Consider the following 10,515-nt stretch of genomic DNA (forward strand, 5'->3'; position numbering starts at 1 on the left):
TACTCTGGACATTCTACTTTTTGAGGTTTGAATGTAAATACCTAAACAAAACACCCTATACCACAGAGATTCATGCAGGTACAGAGGGATGAATGATTTCAGGTACATCATGCCACAAAACTCTATTGACTATATTTCCTGGTACAGGGAATTAAATTTGATAGAGGTGAAGACTAATGGTGAAAGCTGGAGAAAGCTGTGAAAAATTGTTCTATGTTTTCAATTTCATCTCGTTCTCCACTCTTGGACTATAAAGTGATTTATCCATGTGTTAAAAAAAAAAAAAAAGCCCTCAGATTCACATTTACTAATGCCCACTTGAAGTTTAGGGGCTGCTTTTTCAAGTTCCAACCCCCATAGAAGCAGCCCAGGACATCAAACTTTACCAAAATCAAATTCAGCAAATATTTGAGATCAAAGTTATTTTACACATAAAGTTAAATTATTTTATTAATCATATTACCTATAGAATGTTAAAAATATAGTATTTTATTTTTAAAGCAAAACTCCAAGTTGTTTTTACTTGAAAACACTTCTAGCAACTTTCATACACACAATATAGTATTATTAACTATAGTCATCAATACAGGTAAGTAGTTATACAGTGAGGACACTTCTAAAAAATGTTCTGTGTTCGCTGAAGTTGTGGTAGGGGCACATAATTTATATGCTCTTGATACAGTCCTCTTGATTTGCTTCTGCTGTAGTTATGTAATAAGAAATCAGGGGGGAGGGTTCAGATTGCCATCACAATTTGCATTAACAAAGCAGATGTGTTGAATGACATTGCTTGACATTGGTGTTTAAGTCGTTGTTTATCAGTGGAAGACACAGGTGTAGCCAGGTATGGTAAACATTGATTGTTCTCAGGGGAAAAAATAACTGTCAGTGAAGTTGAAAGGAACAGTGGGAACTCAAAAAGGACAAGGATTCTCTGACAATAATGTGGAATAAAATAGAGAATAACAAAAGCAAAGCCAAAGTGGACATCTGCTACATATAGATGGATACAGCTACATTTATAATGTTCTATAGTCCCCAATTAGGAAATTGGTTTCATTTATATTTATGAAATCCAGCTCTAAAATGACTCTGATTAGAAAGCATTTTCTAAAAGAATGCAAAAGCCTTGAACTGATTCTTATCAGTTGCATTCTTTTTGAACAACATTCCAATATCAAATACCACTGTGATGCTTCAATGATGGCATACAATTATATTTAAGCCTCCAGGCACAATGAAAGTGCCGAATAGTTTAATCAAGTAGACAGTATTAAAGCATGTTTCTCAGCAATGTCTTCCTTTAAAATCTCTTCTAGTTGCACAGATCCCTACTGTGGTGTTTATCTGACTCCTCTCCATCTCCGAAAAAACCCAGTGATTTTCCCAGAATATCTTATTTAGGCTGACACTGTTTGGAGGCTGATTCTGCTCCCAGCAGGATGTTGTCAGGAGTGTTTACACAAGTGAGCCTATTGTGACCTTCTCTGGGAAGTTTATTTTAGATTAACTTTACTTGCTTAATTAAAATAATTTATATTTTCAGTTCCTTAGCCTCTGCTACTCAGCAGCCTACCTAGCTCTAGAAGATGGTAGCCATAATCTCTTCTCTCAAGGTCTCACACAAGCCTAGGGGCTTGGGAAAAATATATATATATTACCATTTAATGATAATTACTTTTATATGGTATTTTGTGATACCCTTCTCATTAATGGAGAAATTTTTTTGAAGGTTTAAACACTTTTAGGATCAAGATAGTAATTCAGGTAATTTTTTTTTGTAAACTAAAATATTTAAAGGTTTTATGAAAAGCATACATGATTGGAACTAAAACAACTTGGATAGGTCATGTGTTTGCTGAACAATAGTTCTAATTGAACATTACTCAGCATTTGATTGAATATGGATATTATGAGATTAGAATACAATGCTATCTATTTACTAAACTTTCTAAAATATTTACAAGTTTTTACCATGTGTAATCATCATAATAAAGGCAATAAAGAGGACAGAAAAAAAAGAATTTTTAAGGAAGGCAATATTTGAAATTATGTGGTTTTTCTGACACTTCACCCCATGCAATTTTATGGGCATCAGCATGCAGTCTGTAATTGCACACCCTTAAAATCAAGTATAACAAGAAATAATTGCCACACAAGGTCATTTCTTGTCATGAAGGTTGAGCGAAAAATAACATATTACTTCTGAAGTTTATAGGGAGTAGCCAAAAACAGGATCCAAAAACATATAGGAAGCACAATAAATTAATTAGCAGTTGCCAAAAAGTGGCGTGAATTTTATTCAAATTCATTTTTCTTTGTTTCATAATGAAGTATTATCAAGTAACTAATCAGGAATCAAACTGCTTTTAGTAATTACCACCTTGATAATTTCTATGGAATGCTCGTGGGTCAGCTAATTCTAGGTCATAGTAATCTTAGCAGTGGATTATGGTACATTGCTATTATTTCATTTACTCAAGACTATAAATGATTGACTTGGTGTAATAAAAAGACTATGTGCACTGAGAAAGGACCATGGTGAAGGTATCAGGTTGTACTTTGTTACCTGGAATATTCCTTGATACACAGCCTAGTAGAAATATGACTTTGGCAGAGAAGTAAAATTAGAAGACTAAGAATCTCTAGAGATCAACTCCAGACTCTGCTTTGGCCAGAATTACATTTTATTAAAAAAAAAAAATTACAGGGGTGCCTGGGTGGCTCAGTGGGTTAAGCTGCTGCCTTCGGCTCAGGTCATGATCTCAGGGTCCTGGGATCGAGCCCCGCATCGCATCGGGCTCTCTGCTCAGCAGAGAGCCTGCTTCCTCCTCTCTCTCTGCCTGCTTGTGATCTCTGTCAAATAAATAAATAAAATCTTTAAAAAAAATTACATTTTATTTTTAAAAATTTTTAAAATAAAAATTAAAAAAAATTAGAGGAAGGTTTGAAGATATAGATAGATTAATGTGAGAATAGCTTTTCAAACTTCTACTTCACTTTAGCTGTATCAGTGCTCTGCTAGCTTGATTATACCTTTGAGTTTTCCCTCCTAATTTGTATTTGTTGCATTAATAATATAAAAAAGAAATGATATTTTAAAAGTTGAATAAATTATTGAAGTGTTCAGTCCCTTACAAGTTAAGTCATTGCTGATTCCCCTGTGAACCTTAACATTTCCAAATGCCATATTATATCATTCTCTTTATTTTCATTTTCAGACCTCACGATCTAAAACCAGGATGTTTCTGACCTTTACGAATAACTGAATTGATGTAGCTATTGCCTTCACTCTATCACCTCGATCTAGTCATTTTCTCCTGTCTCAACAGCTACAAGTTTTATCCTGGATTGTGCAATCTGTTACCACAGATATACCAATGACATTACAGATCTTTGTTTCTGGTCACCCTATTATCTGTCTTATGTACTGTTGCCCAGATTTCCTATAATAACTTTCTCTGCAACTTTGTTCCTCTCTTCAGAACCGTAAGTTGATTCCTGAAATGGTTCCATCTAATAAAAGCTTTGATTCTTTTCAGGATTGCCTTTGGCTTATATATAGATGGTTCCTTTAAACAATTAATTTCAATAGGATTAGGTTGCATAGGAATACTTGGCAAGGCCTAAGTGATCTTTCAAGTCATTAGGATAAAGCTATTTGCAAAATAGACCTCTTTCCTGTTCAAAAGCTTGTTTATCAGTGGGACTCATTCTGCCACCAGTAGGTCATTACTCATTATTTTTCTAATTACAACTTCATTGTAGTCTGTTCAACCTTAGTGTATAACCCCATTTTTCTCTCATCTGAACTCTTATCAGTCTTTTGTTCTTTAAGTCATGTCCACATTTTTCCCCCTTTGAAGTATAATGAAACCAGCTGTTCTAAATGATCTTAAGTTTTCTTGCATCTCAAAGTCTCTTAATGGTACTTAAATTATATTTCCTAGCATTTAATCATACATGTTTGCATATTAGTTGATATTTTATTTTAATGTCCCTAAAGTCAGAAAGAGGGAAGTGAACCAATGAAAAGGGCCTTAGATATTTGTGATATTGTGATTTATAATAAGAAATAGATATTTGGTCTTTGTTCCAGTATGTGGGGCACAGAGCTCCTAAAACCACTGGAATTTCCAACAATGAGAGCAATAAAGGTGTTTTTTGACAAGAGGTGACTTTTGAATCCCCTCTGAGCATGGGGGCTGCTTGCCAAGTGTGATTAAAGGGTTGGGACTTTCAGTCCCAACCCTAGACCTGCAGGGAGGCGAGAGGGGACGGAGACTGAGTTCAGTCCCCAGTGGTCATGATTTAATCAATCATGCTTATGTAAGGAAACCTCTATTAAAAAAACCCACAAGGACTGGTTTGGAGAGCTTCCAGGTTGATGAATATGTGGAGATTCTGGGAGAGTAGTGCCCTTGGAGAGGGCATAGAAGCTGCATGCCCTTTCCCTATATCTTGCTCTGTGCATTTCTTCCATGTGGCTGTTCCTAAATTATATCCCTTTATAACAAACAGATTATTTGGAAAGTAAAATGTTGTTCTGACCTCTTTAATCCACTTTAGCAAATCAATTGAACCCAAGGTGGGGGGTGCTCTTTGGAATCTCTGCTCCATTGGAACCTCTGCTCCATAGCTGATTGGTCATAAGTGCAGGTGACAACCTGGACTTGCAATGAATATCTGAAGTGGTTTGTGCAGGGTCCTTCTTGTGGGACTGAGCCCTTAACCCGCGGAGCCTGATGCTATCTCAGGTAGATAGTTTTAGAAATGAGTTGAATTGTAGGACACAATGCTGGTGTCCAAAAATTTCTTGATAGTGTGGAAAAATACTCTCTCCCCTGACACACAATGGAATTGGTGATCAGAATAGTTAGTTGATTATCAGAAGAGGGATCAGTCAGCATCAGTAATATTTATGTCCTAAATCCTGAGATCTTTAAGAGAAGTATGTACTTTTATTCCTATTGTTAAACAGTAAACCAGTGGTTCTTAAACTTTTATTTCATATAAGAATCTGGTCTTCCAAATAAGGAGGCCTTATTTAAAATATAGACTCTGTTCCATCTCCAGAAATACTGTCTGGGAATTTGCATATTTGACATCATTGTAAGTACTGTAGGTTGAGACCACTCTTAGACTCATCCAAGGATGCTTGGTGTCTATTGGGGAAATGAGATTCAAAAAGGAAAGAAACGACTTCAAATTTAATGTACATAATGTGTTCAAATGAACACTGAACATATTATTTAATGTGTATATGTGTGTAGGTATACATTTTGAGTGCTCATTTTGGTGCATGGCGAGTCAGTTTGCCTGTCTCATTTCCCTTTATAAATTATATTTTCCCCCAAAATAGGGGTTTTATTAAACTCTTTAAAAAAACCTCATGTCACAGAGGTATGATGTATATACAATGTGTTTTAAATATCGTGATTATAGGGATGCCTGGGTGGCTCTGTTGGTTAAGCGTCAGACTCTTGGTTTCTGCTCAGGTCACGATCTTGGGGTTGTGGGATTGAGCCTGCCTCTTTCTCTGCACTGAGTTTGAAGTCTGCTTCAGAATATCTTTCTATCTCCCTTTGCTCCTTCCCCCACTTGCTCATACTCTTTCTCTCTCTTTTTCAAATAAATAAAAACAAAATCCTTAAAAAATACTGTGATTAGAGTTATAACTTGTGTTTTGCTGAATGACTCTTATGCACCAGACCTACTCAATGTACTTAACAAATATTTTATCTAATTGATTGCAGAACCTTGTAAAGTAAGTATAACTTCACTCTATTTTATAGATAAAGAAATTGAAGTCCCTAGAAGGTCATGAACATATTCTAAGTGAATATACCCCATAAGTGATTGAGCCAAAATTCAAATTTAGCTCCTTACTTTTCTTCAAATAATGTATAGTTAGTTATATTTGATTGACTACTTTATGTAACTTATAAGTTTACCTTAATCCTTTTTCAGTGATGGAGTCAAGTATTTTAAAATCATTGAATCAATTTAATTTTGATTTTAGAAAAATGTAGACTTAGTTAAGCCTCGAATATAATACTGAGGAGAATTTCAAATACTGTGAATTTTGTTTTTGTGAGGATCAGCCTTCAAGGTTGCAGCATAATCCCTATCTCCTGGTATGCATGCTTTTTGTTCATCAACTCCCCTTCAGTGTGAGTGGACCCTGTGGTTCTAGCCAGTAACATGCACTGATAACGTGTAGGTGGCTTCATGAAATTGTAGTGCCTGAATTGCTGGAGTTTCTTTCCGTTGCTAGCTTTGAAAAAGCAACTTTCTGTACAACTGCGAGGAAATGAATTCTGTGAATATTGTGAGGGAGTTTGGAAGCAGCTTCTTCTGTCCAGCTTTTGATGAAAGCCCAGCCCTGGCAAGTGTCTAGTTGCAGCCTTATGAATCTTAAGCAGAAGAACTATTTAAACTGTGACTCTTGACCCACAGAAACTGAGAGATAAGAAGTGTATATTATTTTAACCCACCAAGTTTGTGGTAATTTTCTATGCAACAAGGGAAACTAATACAGTTTGGTTTGTTTTCATTGTTGGCATCTAATGATTGATTATCTAATCAGATACCAAGGTTTTCTACTGTGAGCATGTATATTGAGAAAGAAGATTTTTTCTCCCCAAAGTATTAAAACCATTAATTGAATGAATATTTCTGTGTTATATTTGACTGCCAGTGGGTATCATAACCAATTAATCTTTTGTCTTTTTGCTCCTTTAGCCTCCATAAATCCCTCATTAATTGAATAGACTAAGCATAGCTGTATGCCTCAGTGAGCCTATTTTACATTAGCTTTTTATTTATTTTATGTTTCCCTGCAGTGATTTTTTAAAATGGTTTTTCAGCTTCTAGTAAAGGTGTATATATTACATTTTTTTTTCTATTATTTAAGCTGACAAACATTTCCTTGTGTTCAATAAACTAGAGTTCAGGAGAGCTCTCATTTTTATGGCTGCTTTATGATTATACTTTTGAAATGACAGAGAGAGAAAATGCTCCCACCAATGATACTCCTGACCTCTACCAACCTTTCTCAATGCTCAAACATTTCTCCAGCATCTCCCCAGTGGTATAGGGCATTTATTGTCCAAATAAAATATGGATGGGACATGCATATATCTGCTTTATATCAATCCTACAGTCTCACACATCATCAAGCTTTTGGCCTGGGAAACACTGTGGACTAAATTTAAGAAAAAAGAAAACTAAAAACAAAACAAAATAAAACAAACAGAAGAATTACCCCAGAACGCAGTGAGATAAACATAACAATCTTTCAGTGGAGTTTTCCCTCCACTATCAATCCTTTTTATTTTTTAATATGCTCTCTTTCCATAACCTCTAAGTCTTAGGCTTCTCAAACATTGATACTCATCCCCACCCACATCATGGACAAAAATGGAATACTGATGTATTAAGGATTTTCCTGTGAATGCTAAAATACAAAGTAGTCAAAGAAAATGAAGACAAGTATTTTGGCCCTTTGGGAGTGGGAACATCTTAAGAATTTCTGTACATTCAGAAGACATAGAGAAGATATACTTATTTGACTACTTACTAAAAGAAAAATAGCAAAAGTTTGACAAAGTCACCAAAAGAAAGCCACAGAGGTGAAGATTAATATCCTTAATAAACAAGGAAAATTTTATAAGTCCATTGTTAAAGAGGAATAGATTTCAATATAAACATAGAAAAGAGGTGTAAATAGATAATTCACAGAGGAGATAAAGCATGTGAGCAATAAATTAAAAAAAACATAATCAACCTTGGAGAGAGGCAAGATGGCGGGGGAATAGCAGACTGATAGGACATCAGGTTGTAGGAGTTCAGCTAGATAGTTATCAAACCATTCTGAACACCTACAAACTCAACAGGAGATCAAAGAGAAGAAGAGCAGCAATTCTAGGCAGAGAAAATCGACCACTTTCTGAAAAGTAGGACGTGTGGAGAAGTGAATATGAAGTGACGATGGGAAGATAGACCGCAGGGGGAGGGGCCAGCTCCTGGCAAGAGGCAGAGCAGTGGAGCACAAAATCAGAACTTTTAGAAGTCTGCTCCACTGAGGACGTTGCTCCAGAGGCTAAGGGAGTGTGGAGCCCTCACAAGGACAGTTAGGTCTCAGGACCCACAGTGTCACTGAAAGATCAGGGGTGTCCGAGTGTGGCAGAGCTCCTGGTATTGGAGCAAAGAAGCTGACTACAGAGACAGAGCTGAGGAGTGAGATCTCGGCATGGGGTTACAGTAAACTGTGATTCAAGGCACAGTTGGGCCACTGCTCTTTGAGCAAGGACCCCACAAGTGGCAGACCCAGGGACACTCACCATTCTCTGGAGGAGCAGCGTGGCAGGAATCTGCTGGGTTTGGAGACTCCAAATGGGGCTGTGTACCAGAGATAGAAATGCTCAGTCATAGGCTGGATGAGCCCAGAATGTGGCCAGAGACCAGGGAGGTGGGAGTGATTGACCCCTTTTCTCTGAGGGTACACTGAGGAGTGGGGCCCTGAGCTTTCAGCTACTCCAGGGTGGAGATTGGGAGGCCACTATTTTCATTCCCATACTCCAGAGCTCTACAGAAAGCAAAGCATTCAGGGAACAAAAACTCCCAAGAGTGAACCCGAGCAGATTTCTTAGCCTGGCCCCTGGCAAGGGTGGTGCAATCCCACCTCAGGCAAAGATATCTGAGAATCACTCCAACAGAGCCCTCCCCCAAAAGATCAGCAAGAACATCCAGCCAAGACCAAGCCCACAATCAAGGAGAACAGCGGAACTCCAGAGCTAGTGGAAAGCAATGCATGGAATTCATGGCTTTCTCCCCACGATTTGTTAGTCTTACAAAGTTAAATTAAGTTGTTTTTTTTTTAAATTATTTTTCTTATTCTAATTTTTTAAACTTTTACTCTTTCCTCTTAATGTTTTTTAACTATTTTAACAATACCTTTCTTAAATATTTTTAAACCTTCATTATTGTAGTCATACTTTATCCTTCATTGTATTTAACCCTATTTTTGTGTACATATAGGGTATTTTTTTTTTCTAAAAAAAATTTTGGATAAAATTTCTTCTAATAGATAAAAATATACCCTAAATCTAGCACAGAGCTTTGTTCTAGTGTCCAGTTTGAGCACTTTCTCTCCTCTTTTTTTTTCATTTTCTTCATTCTTTTTCCAAGCAACTTATCTTACCAATTCCTTTTGTAGAATTAAAAAAAAATTCATCTTTACAATCATATTCCATCACTTCATTGTGTTTACCCTTATTTTTGTATATATATATATATATATATATATATATATATATATATATATAAGTTTTTCTTTCTTTAAAATTTTGGGAGGTAGTTTCTTCTAAGAGAACAAAATACACCCAAAATCAAGTGGGTGGCTCTGTTCTAGTAACCAGTCCTATAAATATGTATGTATGTATATATATTCTTTTTGCCCTCTTTCTTCTCCCCCTGATTTGGGGGGTCTCTTCTTTTTTTTTTTTTTAAATATAATATATTTTTATCCCCCAGGGGTACAGGTCTGTGAATCGCCAGGTTTACACATTTTACAGCACTCACCACAGCACATACCCTCCCCAATGTCCATAACCCCATCCCCCCTCTTACAACCCCCCTCCCTCCATCAACCCTCAGTTTGTTTTGTGAGATTAAGAGTCACTTATGGCTTGTCTCCCTCCCAATCCCATCTAGTTTCATTTACTCATCTCCTACCCGCTTAACCCCCAATGTTGCATCTCCTCTCCCTCATATCAGGGAGATCATATGATAGTTGTCTTTCTCTGATTGACTTATTTCGCTAAGCATGATACCCTCTAGTTCGATCCACGTCGTTGCAAATGGCAAGATTTCATTTCTTTTGAAGGCTGCATACTATTCCATTTTGTATATATACCACATCTTTATCCATTCATCTGTTGGTGGACATCTAGGTTCTTTCCATAGTTTGGCTATTGTAGACATTGCTGCTATAAACAGTCAGGTGGACGTGCCCCTTCGGATCACTACGTTTGTATCTTTAGGGTAAATACCCAGCAGTGCAATTGATGGGTCATAGGGTAGTTCTATTTTCAACATTTTGAGGAACCTCCATGCTGTTTTCCAGAGTGGTTGCACCAGCTTGCATTCCCACCAACAGTGTAGGAGGGTTCCCCTTTCTCCACATCCTCGCCAGCATCTGTCATTTCCTGACTTGTTAATTTTAGCCATTCTGACTGGTGTGAGGTGATATCTCATTGTGGTATTGATTTGTATTTCCCTGATGCCGAGTGATATGGAGCACTTTTTCAAGTGTCTGTTGGCCATCTGGATGTCTTCATTGCAGAAATGTCTGTTCATGTCCTCTGCCCATTTCTTGATTGGATTATTTGTCCTTTGGGTGTTGAGTTTGCTAAGTTCTTTATAGATTTTGGGCACTAGCCCTTTATCTGATATGTCATTTGCAAATATCTTCTCCCATTCTCTCAGGTGTCTTTTGGTTTTGTTAACTGT

This window comes from Lutra lutra, chromosome 3 (assembly GCF_902655055.1).
Source record: "Lutra lutra chromosome 3, mLutLut1.2, whole genome shotgun sequence".
Taxonomy (NCBI): Eukaryota; Metazoa; Chordata; class Mammalia; order Carnivora; family Mustelidae; genus Lutra; species Lutra lutra.